This window comes from Zingiber officinale, chromosome 6A (genome assembly GCF_018446385.1).
Source record: "Zingiber officinale cultivar Zhangliang chromosome 6A, Zo_v1.1, whole genome shotgun sequence".
Taxonomy (NCBI): domain Eukaryota; kingdom Viridiplantae; phylum Streptophyta; class Magnoliopsida; order Zingiberales; family Zingiberaceae; genus Zingiber; species Zingiber officinale.
Genome location: NC_055997.1, coordinates 103,862,942 through 103,878,609, shown reverse-complemented (window position 1 = coordinate 103,878,609; position 15,668 = coordinate 103,862,942).

Below are 15,668 nucleotides of genomic sequence, written 5' to 3'. Positions count from 1 at the left end.
GATTTTTGATTTTAATAAATCTGGTTAATTGTGGTTAGTTAACAGGATGATAAAATTGATATTTGTTTCATCGGATATTGAACTATGTGGATAAATAATGATTTGATGTTTTGAATGCTAACTTACCCTCATGGAGAGTAGAGACTTATTCATCTGATATTAGTGGGCCGATATTTTTGAGGATAAAAAAAAAAATGAGGGTGTCTCGATGATATTGAATTCTAGTTTTTTTTTCTTTTGGGTCGTACACATTTATTCATATGATATTATGTGGATTGACATTCTCTAGTTTGAGATGATGTATTAGTGTTGAATTGACCCATGAACTGATTTAGTTATTTGATAATGTAGTATATCATTTGATCGTGGTTTGATATACCTTAGTTGCTTGTGGAGGATTAAGGTATTCTTGATTAGTTAGTAGATGAATGATTTAGTTTTGTTGGTTGATCAGTAGAGGATTGTCATACTCTATTTTTTAGAGGTTTGAACTTTTAGATTGTTTGTGCTTAGTTATGTATCTAGAGCACATTTGAGTACATGCTTTGTACTGACGTGGAAAGGACGGATTCAGCCGTATATCATTGTCGGCTTGGATAGTTTATAGCGGATCGATGTATCCTATTCCATGAAGACTTTGACCATGGACTGTATATATCTGGTGGGATAACTTAGAGGGTGCATTGGGGTATATGGCCCCGCTGATGTAAGGAAGTGTAGAGCTAATTGCTTAACACTTATAGGATACACTCGTTACTAGTGTATACTGGAAGAGTACATTTGGATTTATGATGATAAAATCTTCCCATTAGATATAGTCTTGGTAGCATATGGCATTGACTTGCAATGTTATACCAGGGTGTGTATACCTTTCTTGTCCGATACTAGTTCCTTTGAACTTAGAGCAGGGTTGTTACTGGATGATTAGGCTACTTTATTTTGGGTTACTTTTGAGTGATGTATTCATGCTTGATACATATGCATGAATCTTGTTTAGATGTACCCGTAATCCATGAGTGTTGGTAGCATAAGGTTGGTCTCTTTGATTGAGCTGGTATGCTCATTTTACATGTCTATGTTGCATGTAATTTTGATTGTTATGTGTTGTAAGAGTCTTGTGGAAGACTGTCGATTTGCAAATAGTATATGTATCCATGTTCTGATATGGTTTGTAGGTTTCTTATGGATCATAGCTATGTAGTTCGGTGTATGTATCGGGAGGTATTATTGAAGATGTCTTGTTGATTAAATCCGAGATGTAGTATAAGTACATCGGTGGTGTTTTGATGGAGGCATTTTGTCGATTTAATCTGAGTTGTGATATGTACATATGTGTTTGGTGTGGTATTTGAGGTATCTTTTTGATTATGTTTGATTTGTGAGCGCACCTGGATTTAGTATGCTTTATTGGAAGTATATGTTGGTTATACTCTTGGCATAGGTGAAAATATGTCATGTGAGTGTGGTTTGAGGTGTATTGTTGATTTTACCTATGTTGATTTTGCACACGGTTTCGGTATGCATTGTTGGAGATATCATACTGAATATACCTGAGTTGTGAATATGTTTGGTGTATAATAATTGGAGGATTTTGTTGATCATACATATGTTGTGTGAGCATGTGTGCTAGGTGTATACATTGGTAGCAGTATGATGATTCTACTTATACTGAATGCAGAATGTGGAGTGACTGCATTATGTTATTTGTTGAATTAACCCATCAATTAATTTTCCTATCAGTGGATGACCCACTAGGATGCTGATAGAGTTGATGATGGATTTGATTAGTTACTAGGTTGTTATAGCCTAGGCTAACCACAGTGAATTGTGGTAGGGAGATCTTGTACAGCCTCTAGCTGGATAGTTAGGTGCCTTGGGGTACTTATGTATTATTTTGTGGTGGAGCGTTGCTCCCACATATCACGGATTGCTGGTAGCGGAGCATTGCTCCTATATTTATTGCAGATACATATTTCAGATTATTTGTGGTGGAGTGTTGCTCCCACATATTGAGGATTTCTTGTGGTAGAGCGTTGCTTCCACATATGTGGTGTTTCCTGTGATAGAGCGTTGCTCTCACCTTGGAGGATTTATTCTTTGGTGATTTATGTTATTGATGATCAGATTTTTTTCGATTTATTATTGGAGATCTTATGACTAGGAATGTCTGTGATACGGACATTATGTGTATTGGTTTTTGCCATATAGGCTTACAGTGCCTTAGATGTTTTCAGGGACTCGGTGATCCTGGTATGTCGAGGATGTTTGGATAGGTGTCCATTATTTTGTGGACGATGTTGTGATCTATTACGGATCTGAGGTGAGTCACGTACACTACCTTTGCATAGATCTAGAGATGATTCGACGAGAACATCTATATGTGATTATCAGTAGTGCTGGTTTGGATTGTCTTTTGTTATGATGTTTGGAACACACGGTCACCAGTAGGAGTGTACCGTGGTTCCACAGGAGATAGAGGTTGTTACCATTGGGAGCAGCCGAAATCAGTGTAGGAGATCCGCACTTTTGTGACTCGCAGGATATTACAGACCTTTCGCCGAGGGTTTCTTCCGCATAGCTATGCTATTTTCACGCGTGACCATGAAAGGCGTGAAGTTTACTTGGACTGAGGATTGCAAGACCAGCTTCTAGGAGCTGAAGCGGAGACTAATGTCGGTTTCGATTTTTGGTTTTTACCTTCTGGAGAGGACGGATTTGTCCTCTACACCGACACGTTTCTACAAGATATGAGTGCTGTTCTAATGTAGCACGGTAGAGTATTCTCATATGCTTCTCCGTAGTTGAAGGAGTATGAGAAGAAATACCCAGTTCATGATCTGGAGTTGGCCGCTATTATTTTTGCCCTGAAGATTTGGCGGCATTACCTGTAAGATATTACATTGAGATTCTCACTGATCATCAGAATTTTAAATATCTGATTACTTGGAAGGAACTTAATCTTCGACCGAGGAGATGGATGGAGTTCCTGAAGGATTTTTGATTGTACCATTAGCTATCACCCGGGGAAAGCTAATGTGGTTGCCGATGCGCTTAGCTAGAGGTCCAGAGGGACTTTAGCTTGCCACCGAGTTGTGGTCACAGATTTGATTCAGGATTTCTCTGAGTTAGACATTGAGGAGCAGGGACAGACAGAGCAGGGTATTCTTGTTACGATGATTGCTCAGTCGTCGATCAGGACGAGAATCCGAGAGACCCAGTTGTTGAGACCTCATAGAGCTCAACGTGAGGCAAAGTGGTCCATATTATCAGACAGAGGATGTTAGAGGCATAAGACTGCCAGAAGTGTTATGCTGACCGGAGTCGGAGACCCTTAGAGTTCTCTGTTGGCGACCATGTATTTCTACGAGTTTCACCCACGAAAGGGGTGAAGAGATTTGGCCTCAGAGGTAAGCTAGCTCCGCGGTACATTGGTCCTTTCGAGATCTTGGAGAGGATCGGAGCAGTAGCTTACAGACTGGCACTACCACCGTCCCTGTCAGGCGTGCACGATGTGTTTCACGTATCGATGCTGAGGAGATACGTACCTGATCCGACACATGTGCTGGCAGATATTCCAGTTCCAGTTCAGCCTGACATTACGTATGAGGAGGTTCCGGTACGGATTCTCGACCGGAAAGAGCGTCAGTTGCGGAATAAGACTATCCGGCTGGTTTAAGTCGGATGGCAGCATCATTCGGATGAGGAGGCTACATGGGAGCTCGAGGACACTATCCGAGCTCGATATCCCCATCTTTTCACTTGAGGTATGTGATTTAGTTACCGTTCAGCATTTATATTTGTTGTCTGTTATTAGTACTTGCTGATGGTAGATACTGAAATTTGGGGACCAAATTTTTATTAGTGGGGGAGAATGTAAAATACCGGAAATAGGCGGATATGAATAAGGAAATTTTTTGAAATTTTTGGTAATTTTTCGGGAATTTTTCGGAGCTCGTATGGACGAGTTAACGGGGATAAAATTTGGGTTCCGGGAAAGCCTGTTTAGGCTACCCCATTTTAACGAGGAATTGTTTCTTTATAAATTCCTTATTTCTTTTCTTTTTCCTCATTTATATTTTTCTTTCTTCCTCGTTACTATGCCCGTGCCCGAGCCCTCATTCTCTCCTCTCTTCTTCTCCCTTTCGCCGAGCCGAATTTGCCCTAACCGCCGACCATCTGGCGGTTCTCCTTCTCCTCCTCTCCTCTGCCGCCCCAGCCGACGCCGAGCGTCGGCCACAAGGGCTCTCTGTGCCCTAGCGTCGGTCGCCGCCGCCGCATCTTGCCCTACTCGCCGGCGCCTCTCCTCACTGCCGCCCGACGCCTTCCCCTTCCATGCCCTAGCGCCGGTGCCGCCACCACAGTCGACGCCGAGGCCTTAATTCCTCTGCTGCCGAAGCCCTAGCCGCCGGCGATGCACCGAGCTTCTTTCTTCCTCTCCTCCACTGTGTTTCTTCTGACCTTGGAGGCGCCATCTTCCCGGAGAGCTGTGCCCTAGCCTTTGCACAGTGCCACTGCCGCGGTATCTTCTACCGTAGTTTCCGGCCGATTTCCCCACTCACTGGAGTAGGCTACGGTTTCCAATCAGTGACACTCTTCACCAAAGAGTAACCTGCCAATGTGGTTAGGAGTGTTTGAGTGGAGATTTTGACCCCCACCTTGCTGCAATCACTGGATCCGGCAGTAACTTCAGCCACAAACCTTGATCCAGCAGTATTAGGGTAAGGAATTTGGTGATTTAATATTTATGTGAGTGAAGGATAAATTGACACATAATTAATTGATAATTATTTGATCATTAGGTTTGTTGGCAGTGACCCTTTGATTTACAGCAGCAATTAATCTTTGCTAGCAGTAGAGTTTTGTTTTCCGGCAGCAGCTTGGTCTAGCAGCGGTTGATTTGAGGTAAGGTTTATGGTTTCGATCTTTGTGTTAGATTATTGCTAGTTGGGTTAGCAATAATTATTGATTTAGGTTTATAAGTTGTATAACGGTGTAATTGGGGTTAATGTAACTAACCCTAACTGGTTAGTGGATTAGGAATTAGTTTAGCTATTTGTTTAAAATTGAATTAGCTAAACTGTGCGATTTAACACAGGACTTTGACGCGAGACGAGTATCTCGGAGTCAGATCGGATCTTTCTATTTTCGGAGGCGGGTACTTTTGACTGATGTCATTTGATATGCTTAGTAATTAAATTAACATGTTGCATTAATTGTGTTTCTTATCTGTTTCGGTTAATCACTACCCAAATCTTACATGCTTGATTGATTGATTGGGTTTTGCATCTCAGGTATATTTTACCTGTTTATACATGCTTATAGGGGTAGTGATATGCCATGCTTGACCATGTTCAGGACCTAGGTTTTATACCTTTTGTATACCTTTGGATTGTTTTGGATTCGTTGACCTATGATGCATTTTTATATATGTATGGATTAGGTCAGGATGTTTTTATAGTTATTGCCATGCACCATTTGCATGATTGCATGCTGTGCGATAGTCCGCTCCATTATTGTTGAGCACATCGCCAGTTACATGGATTTGCACACACCACCACTCATGGGTTAGTGGTCGATTCAGGCAGAGTGTGTTGCAGCAGGGACTCTTTTAGGCACCGTTGGTCCGCTCATGGATAGTGTGACACAACGTGTTATCCGGCAGAGATTCCTCCCCGTCATCGTGTACCGGGAGTTGAGAGCATTGCGCTCCCCCATTTATGATTTGAGGTAGGAGGATAGATGTACTCCGACAGCATCACTCATCAGGAGTAGTGACGACAGAGTGCACGGTTGTCACAGCCCTACCCACTCGGCCTCACTTTTGTATGAGACGATCGACTGGCGTCAGGGGTGACCAGGACGCATCATTGGCATCATATGCATGATGCATTTATTGCTTGTGTTTGTGGTTGCTGCATTTATATGCTGCATATTGTTTGGATGCCTATGTTTGACATGCATACAGGATTCCTATACCACTCGGACTGTTTGACCTTATACTCAGGACCTGGTTAGTACAGCATTCTCCTGTTTACTTCAGATGCATATTTATATCTTTCTTATATCAGGAGACTGTACGCATGATTAGTGTTAGGTGTTATTTCTTTACTTTGCATATCAATTGTACCTGCTGAGTGTTGGACTCACCCCGCCTCCATTGTTGATATTTTCAGGTTGATGCTGTCAGGAGAGAGTTCCAGTTGCTGGTCCCTACAGACCTCGAGGATGTGATTGGTTTTTCGTTTGGTTTCCTTTTCTGTTCTAGACTGTTTGCACTTGTTATGTTCTGGATTTATTTGCTTATGGACATGATATAGATTTTATTATATCGATGGATTTGGATTTGGTTTTTTTTCTACCACATGCCTGCCTGGACGGCAGAAGAGGTGAGTTCGTCGGATTTGAGTTTTACGAGTGTAGTGGAGTAGGGTGGATTTCGAGTCAGAGTATTATTTTACTGTTTAATTATCTTAACTGCGTGGTTGTGACAGCCAGAGGCTGAATAGATTATATATAACTGCGTGGTGATGTTTTATTTTATTGTTATTATTCCAGCCGCCTGTGGCTGAGGTATTTGTGAGATGTAGAAAAGTTTCAGATTGTCCACCGTACAGGGGAGATGCTGTCGAAATTTTCTCGGACAGGGACTCCTCTGGGACGTGACAGTTAGAGCCTACCCTGATTGGCACTAGTGCTAGTGGGAGATTGTTAGTGAGAGCCCTAGAGCCAATCATGTGATGATTGTTGTATGGACTTGATGTATCATATTCCTATATATTTATAAAGGTATTTCCTTATGGTTATTATACTTACTTGTATTGGTGTCAAATAACTAAGTATAATAGCGTCCTTGAGTGGAAGGTTCTTATCTATATCAATCGATTGGTTGAATTGATAGTGAGATGATATAGAGAACACTACTCTTAATCATTCCTAGTCAAGTATTAACATTCAGGGACAATTTTAATGCACTGAGACTAGCATGTAGGTCAACTTGATGACTTGATCTAACAAGTCATGGATATTAGATATCAAGTTGACACATGGGTATGCATTGGAGAATGTATACTGAATGACCCGCTATGAGAAAATATCATGGATCGTTATATGAGTGTCATATACTTTCTCATGTGACTATTAGTATGACTATCAGTCCTTGGACCTGAAGTCGCCATGGTTCCCTACATAAGGAGTTGCATACTTTGGCTTCGTCAAACGTCACCCGTAAATGGGTGGACTATAAAGGCGACTACTGGGTATGTAACAAATTATGCGGAGGGATGTGAGTGATGTAGATGAGATCTATCCCTCCTATATGATAGGAGTGATATCATGATTCTTGATAGAGTAAGACCACTAAGTTCATGGTCATGCCCAAATAAGTCAATATGAGATATTGAGCTTATTTGATTAGAGTGAGTCTACTTGGAGTTCAAGACATAGATTGATTAGAAGATGACGCAGTGTATGCCTCAATTGATCAATCTAGTTGTCAACGATAGAAGGACATTGTCACATATTGTGAGAGTCACAATTAGTAGTCACAATGGTGATGTTGGATCTCAACAATCTTGTAACTTGGGTAGTAATGATGTGTTGCTAGATACCGCTCGTTACTTATGTTTCTAAATGGGTTTAAGAGCTTTGCCAACGTTACAAGAACCTATAGGGTCACACACAAAGGGCAATTAGATGGAAATTAGGTTCATATGATGGACCAAGAGGATTAGGTTCATGTGATGAACCAAGTCGGATTAAGAGTAATCCAAATTAGACTAATTGAGTTGGACTCAATTTGATTCATGTGTCGAATGAGTCTAATTTAGATTATGATTTATTGAGTCAATTTAAACCAATGAATAGAGATTCATTAAATTAAATTGATTTGAGTCAATGGTTAGATTTGATCAACCATGGGAAATAAGAGGTCAAGTTTGACTTGGCTTGAGAGGGAAGATGAAGGGTCAAGTTTGACTTGACCAAATGCCACGTCATGGTGACTTGGCATGGGCCGGCCAATGATGGTGTTCCATATCATCAAGGCTACATCATTATGTGCCACCTCATGAGGAAGACCAAGAGCCATGACTCTTGGTATTACATGGAGGTATAAAACCTCCATTAAGTGGTCGGCCACATTAGTGGTGAGTGAATTCTCATTCAAGGATTCTTCTTCGTCTTCCTCTCTTCTTTTGCTCTTCTTCTCCTCCATTGCCAAGACCTCTCAAGGGTGCTAGCCCACTCTAAGTGGTTCTCTCCACCTTTTGTCTGTGTGGATACGTGTAGAGGAGTGTACACTTGACACTCTACGAGATCCGACAACCGTTTGGACGAGCCGAATAAGCGAAGGGCATCGCTACAAGGGTATACTTCTTTTTCATGTAGATCTAAGGTAGATCTAGTGTAGACAAACATGTACATGTACAATTTTTATTTATCTTCGCACGGATCCGTTGCTAGCTTCGGGGTTTCCGCAATGTAAAAAGTGGTTTTTACGGCTCGAATTGCTAACATTTAGAGAATTCAGAAATGAAGTAGAGAAACAAGTTGGTAAAAATATCAAGATACTTTGATCTGATCGAGGTGGTGAGTATTTAAGCTAAGAGTTTTAAGATTATCTAAGGGACAATGGTATATTGTCTCAATGGACTCCACCATATACGCCACAACATAATGGTGTATCAAAAAGACGTAACTGAATCTTGTAGGATATGGTTAGGTTAATGATGGATCATGCAATTTTTTCCAAAATCTTTTGAGGTTGTGCACTCATGACAGTTATTTACTTGCTAAACAGAGTCTCGACGAAGGCAATATCAACTACTCCATATGAGGTATGGACTAGTAAAAACCCCTTCATGTCTTATTTGAAGATGGACTATATCATACAAGTTGGACGCTAAGTCTGATAAGTGTTTATTTATTGGATACCCTAAAACTAAGGGTTACCAATTCTATCACCCCTTGGAATAAAAAGTGTTTGTTTCAAGGCATGCTACCTTCTTAGAGAAAGAATTTCTCTTACAAGAAGTAAGTGGGAGTATGGTTGAACTTGATGAAGTTCAAGAGACTCCAATAAACACTAACGAGATGTCTAGTCAAGAACCACAACTAATTATGACACAACATCCTCATAGATCAGGTAGGACATGCAATATTCATGAGAGATATGGATCTCTTATAAGAGAATCGAATGATGTGTTACTTATTGAGGATAAGGAATCTACTAATTATAAAGAGGCTCTGATTAGTTCAAAAAAGGACAAGTGGCTTACAGCTATGAAGTCGAAAATAGATTCCATGTACAAAAACTAAGTTTAAAATTTGGTGAACCCACCTGAGAGCATTATGCCTATAGGGTGAAAGTGGGTTTTTAAGAAGAAAACTAATATGGATGGTAATGTAATTACCTATAAGGTAAGGTTAGTAGAGAAAGGCTATCGTCAAAGGCAAGACATTGACTATGATGAAACTTTCTCACCTATAGCCATGTTTAAATCTATTCGGATACTCATGGCCATATCAGCTCATCATAATTATGAGATATAGCAAATGGATGTGAAAACAACTTTTCTTAAAGGAAATCTGCTAGAGGACGTGTATATGATACAACCCGAAAGTTTCATATCTGTTGACAAAAATAAAGTATACAAGCTTCAACGGTCCATTTATGGACTAAAGTAAGCATCCAGGAGTTGGAATATCCATTTTGATGAGACAATTAAAAGGATTTAATTTCTCACAAAATCCAGATGATCCTTGTGTGTATCAAAAGATTAATGGGTGTGTGGTCATATTCCTGATATTATATATTGATGACATATTACTTATAGGAAATGATGTGTCAGTTCTACAGTCAGTTAAAGTTTAGTTCTCTAAATATTCTCCATGAAAGATGTGGGAGAAGCAACTTACATTCTCAGGATGAAAATCTATAGAGATAGATTGAAAATGTTGCTTGGTCTTTCACAGTCGACATATATAGACAGATTGCTAAAATGGTTTAGCATGTTTGAATTCAAAAAAAGTTTCATACCTATGAGGCATAGAATTCACCTTTCGAAGTCTATGTGCCCACGCATAAAAGACGAGAAGATTTACATAGATAAGATACCTTATGCGTCCTCAATAGAATCTATCATGTATGCTATATTATGTATAAAACCTGATGTATCGTATGGTTTGAGTGTTACGAGCAGATACCAGTCTGATCCAGAAATGGATCACTAGATGGCTATCAAGATGATCCTTAAGTACTTGAGAAGAACTAGGGATATGTTCTTGGTATATGGAGATGATGATATGATCATATGCAGATATACAGATGCAAGTTTCTAGATGGACAAGGATGACTTCAAGTCCCAGAATGGATTTATATTCATATTAAATGGAGGCACAGTTAGTTGGAAAAGTTTCAAGCAAGATACTATTACAGATTCTACCTGTGAGGCGGAATACATTGCAACTTCGGAAGCAGCAAAGGAAGTAGTTTAGATTAAGAAGTTTGTTGCTGAACTTGGAGTAATTTCATCCGCTGTTGAAGCATGACATGTTTACTGTGACAACACCGGAGCTATTGCACAAGCAAAGGAACCTAGGTCTTATCAGCGATTTAAACATGTGCTTCGTCACTATCCTATGATCAAGAGATCATGAGTAGGAATGAAATACAAATTGAGAGAAATTTCCACTGAAAGGAACCTAGTGGATCCTTTCATAAAACCTCTACCTCAAAATGAGTTTGAGAGTCATGTAGAGACCTACAGTGTTGGACACCATGGCAATTGGCATTAGGTCAAATGGGAGTGTTAGATTTTGAGGGATGTGTTAAGGCAAATTGCCTTATAATTTTTACTAAATATAGATTCACTATTTGAGTGCATATTATATATTTGATTATCTTAAACTCATTTACTAAATGCTTGTAATATAATTCATAACATGAGAGACATTGTGATTGGATCACAACTAGTGATTATCTCTACATATGCAATTATGAACGTATTGGAATTTCCTGTTGGATCGAGAAGCGCTAGAGGGGGGTGAATAGTGCTCATGGCTTTCACTTATTGTTTTTGGAAATTCAACGAGAGTTAAGCAGCGGAATAAGAAAACAAACACACAAAGACACCAAGTATTTACTTGGTTCGGAGCCTAGGACGACTCATACTCCAAGGCCCACGCTTGTTAAGCGTTTACTTTAGGCAACAACTATAATAGCACAAACGAGTACAATTGAATATTACAGTTAAATGTATTAGAAATTATACCGACACTAAGAAATCATAAAGTTGAAGCTCCGAGTCGTCGAGGTGTTGCTACAGCACTTTTGGAACGTCTCTTGAGCAGCACACGGAAGAAGGATCACTTGGAATGTGTTACCTCAAAGTGCTGGTCGAGATCTCCTTATAAAGCCTGCTGAGGGCGCCCTCAACCTCCTTGAGGGTGCCTCCAATTGCTGAGTCAGCCGCGCGTGGATAAGCTGAGACTTCTTCGTTGCTCATCCTGTTAAAGGCGCCTCCATACTCCTTGAGGGCGCCTTCAAGGCTGTCTGAGGTGCCTCAAGCCTCCATGAGGGTGCCTCCAGCCTTGCCGCGAGCACTTCGCCTCCTTTGCACCTGAGACGCCTCCAAGCTCCATGAGGGCGCCTCGGTATTATTCATCCGAGACACACTTTGCTTTTTAGTCCCTGCAAAACATGTTAGTCCACAAAATACCAACATATCCTGCAAAACAAAGTTAGCACATAATAAACATAATAATAGAAATATTTTGACAGTCTCCGGATTATCCGATTCTGACTTTGAATTTTCGACCGGAACCCCTAAGTTGAACCGATGCCTACTGTTCCCTCTGCGGGGAACACGTCCTCACCTACTCCACTCAGGAGAGCATACCTGATGTCAGTCCGGACTTTCTGCCTAGGGTGCCCCTAGGACCTAGGGTTACCACCCCCTAGGATTTTCAGCCACCTAGGGTTACCACCCCCTAGGACCTAAGGTTACCGCCCCTTAGGGTTTTCAACCGCCAAAGGTTACCACCCCTAGGACCTAAGGTTACCACCCCTTAGGGTTTTCCACCACCTAGGGTTACCACCCCTTAGAACCTAAGGTTATCGCCCCTTAGTGTTTTTCACCTGCCTAACCGCAGTTAGGACTTTCCTGCAAACTCATTCACACCTATCAGATGACAAAACACCTTAATTTTGAATCCCTTTGCCATTATCAAAACTTGGGTTCGATAGTCGGATGCTTCCCGCACCAACAATCTCCTCCTTTTTTATTATGACAACTAAAATTCAAAGTTAAGCAAAAAGATATAAATAATAAAGAGATGATGTAAAGTACTTTTAATAACAATGTAAGCATGACTGAATGATCAAATAACAGCCATAAATTTAGTGCAAAGCTCCACCTTAATAAAAGCTTAAGTAAAAAACTAAGTGAAAAACTCCCCCTTAATAACAAAATTTTCTTTGAAATTTCTTGTTTGAATTTTCTTCTACTCTCTCTCTCTTTGCCATATATCAAAAATAGCAAAAAGAAGGTAAAGAAAAGTTGAGGAGTTAATTATAGGCCTTAGCTAAAATTTTAGTTTGAAAACAATTTGTTCTGAGAAGTTTGTAGTTTTTTAAAGTCTAGTTTTTCAGATAATTTAAAAACTTAGCTTTTCAGATAATTTAGTTTTTCAGATAATTTTAAAGAGAACTTAGCATTCAAAAACTTAGTTTTAAAAAGATTTTTAAAACCTTAAATAGTAAAAAGCTTTTAAATAGAAGATTGAAATATTCTAAAATACTTTGATAAACACTTAGCTTTTTAGAATAGACTTTCCTGTAAAAACTTTTAGCTAAGTGATATCAAAAATTAAGTACAAATTTTCTTGTAACCACATACTCTGATATTTTGAGAAAAAAACCTTTTCCTGAAAAGATATTTCAGAGACTAAGTTTTGAAGCTAAGGAAAAATTGGAAAAATATATTGTGTTAGAAGATTTAGAAAGAGGGATCAAAAAATATTTGATAAAACTTAGCTCATTTTGTTAGTTTTAAAAATAGTGAAATACTTAGTTGAAAAAGAAAATTAATTTTACTTTGAAAAATACTTTAATTAGTATCATCTAAGGCCACATTCACTTAGGATTAGTTATAAAATCCTAAAGTCCAAGCATGGGAAAAAAAATGAAACTGAATACTTATTTCCTCAGGCACATGTCTAACCATTAGCTACTAGCTGTTTTCCTAGAGGGCAATAGCTTTCACTTGGTTAGTCAAGTTAAGTTAGTGATCCAGTTAGATTTGACTAATACAGGATAACTTAACTTGATTAATGTAAGTTGGTATTTATTGCCCAGACTTATGTCAATGCACAGACATAAGCATTCTTAAGTCCAGGTAGTACCCTATGCATCTCACACCATTCTAAGTGTTGTCAAACACAAGCAAGGTAGACCTAGTGTGCTTGTGAGATACTCTGGCTAAAGCTAGGGGTACATGATTTTTAGGGGGTAAATTCCTAGGCTAAGTCCAAATTTTTTAACACTATCAAAATTGGAATTTTGAAAAAATATTTTTCCTAAGATTATTAAAACCAATTTTAAAAACAGACCGATTTAAAAATATTGTAAGCAGAAAATAAGTTCTATTCTACTAAGCACATCCCTATTTATCTTCTAAGTGCACTGAACTCAAGTTCAGGTAAGGGTTTTATGAATATGTTAGCCAGGTCTGATTTGGACTCAACATAGTTAAGCACAACATCACCCTTAGCTACGTGTTCTCTTACAAAATGATGTTTTACTTCTATATATTTAGTTCTTGAGTGGTGAATTGGGTTTTTGGTTAGATTAATTGAACTTATATTATCAATTGAAATTTTTGTATTTTGGTATTCTAGTTGATAGTCTTTTAGGGTATGCATAGTCCATAATAATTGAGATGCGCATTCACCTAGGGCTATCTACTCAGCTTCAGTGGTAGATAAAACAATGCAGTGTTACTTTCTGTTTAACCAACTTACTAGGCACTAACCTAGGAATTGATAGTTACCACTTGTGTTTTTTCTATCTAGTTTGCACCTAGCATAATCTGAGTCAAAATAACCAGTTAGGTCAAAGGTGCAAGACCTAGGGTACCAGAGTCCTACGTTTAGGGTTCCCTTAATATACCTAAGTATTCTTTTGACGTATGTTGCACAAGATTGGTATCTTGCGCACATACCTACTGCAAAAAAATGTCTTGTCGACTTGCAGTTAGGTACAGTAGACTCCCTATCGCACTTCGATAGTATTTTAAGTCTACTGGTTTTCCTTCTAAGTCTGAGTCAATTTTAATGTTAGTAGACATTGGTGTATTAATATTTTTAAAATTTTTCATTCCAAATTTCCTAATTAATTCCTTAGCATATTTTTTTTTTGGAAAATACTATCTTTGGTTTGTTTAATTTGTAAACCTAAGAAGAAGTTAAGTTCTCTTACTAGACGCATTTCAAATTCATTTTCTATTAATTTGGTAAATTCTTTTAAAACTTTTGTATTGGTTGAACCAAAAATTATATCGTCTACATAAATTTGAGCTAGAAAAATATCTTTTTCTAAGGTTTTTACAAATAGGGTTGGATCTATTTGACGTTGGTTAAACCCTTTAGATATTAGATAGTTTGATAGACGTTCATACCAAGCCCCAGGTGCTTGTTTTAGTCCATATAAAGCCTTCTTTAGTCTAAAAACATGGTTTGGATGTACTAGGTCCTCAAATCTTGATGGTTGACTTACATATACCTCTTCTTTGATAAATCCATTTAAGAAGGTTGATTTTACATTCATTTGATATAGCTTGAATCCTTTATGTGCTTCGTAGGCCAGCAGCATCCTGATAGATTCAAGTCTGGCTACAGGGGCATAGGTCTCATCATAGTCTAATCCTTCTACTTGGTTGAACCCTTTAGTTACTAGTCTTGCTTTATTTCTAATTATTTCTCCCTAATCATCTAACTTGTTCCTAAAAACCCATTTAGTATCAATTATAGTTTTGTTAATGGGTTTAGGTACTAGATCCCAGACCTGGTTTCTTTCAAATTGGGCTAACTCCTCTTGCATTGCTAATGTCTAGTCTGGGTCTGGTAGGGCTTCATCTATAGTTTTGGGTTCAATTTTGGAGATAAGGGCTATTTGATTTAGACTCCTATAAGATGACCTAGTTATGACTCCTAGAGTCGGGTCACCCAAAATTTGGTTGGATGGGTGATATATACTTGCTCTTGTTGGTCTTATATTTGGGTCAGTTTCTAGTTCTTGTAATTCACTAGGTTTAGGTTGAATATCTTCATCATCTTCTACATTCCTAACATTTTCTGTATTAATATTTTCACTTATTCTATTGGGTAAGTTATTTTCTTCATCAAAAATTACATTGGTTGATTCTTCAACTTTTAGGGTGTTTTTGTTATACACTCTATATGCCCTACTGGTTGTTGAGTACCCTAAAAATATTCCTGGAGTTGTTTTTGACGTAAATTTTCCTAAGTAGTCTTTGGTGTTTAGAATGAAACTTTACACCCAAACACTTTTAAATAGTTTAAGTTAAGGATTTTATTATAATATATTTCGTAAGGTGTTTTATTTTGACCTTTATTAATTAAAATTCTATTTTGTATATAACAGGTTGTAT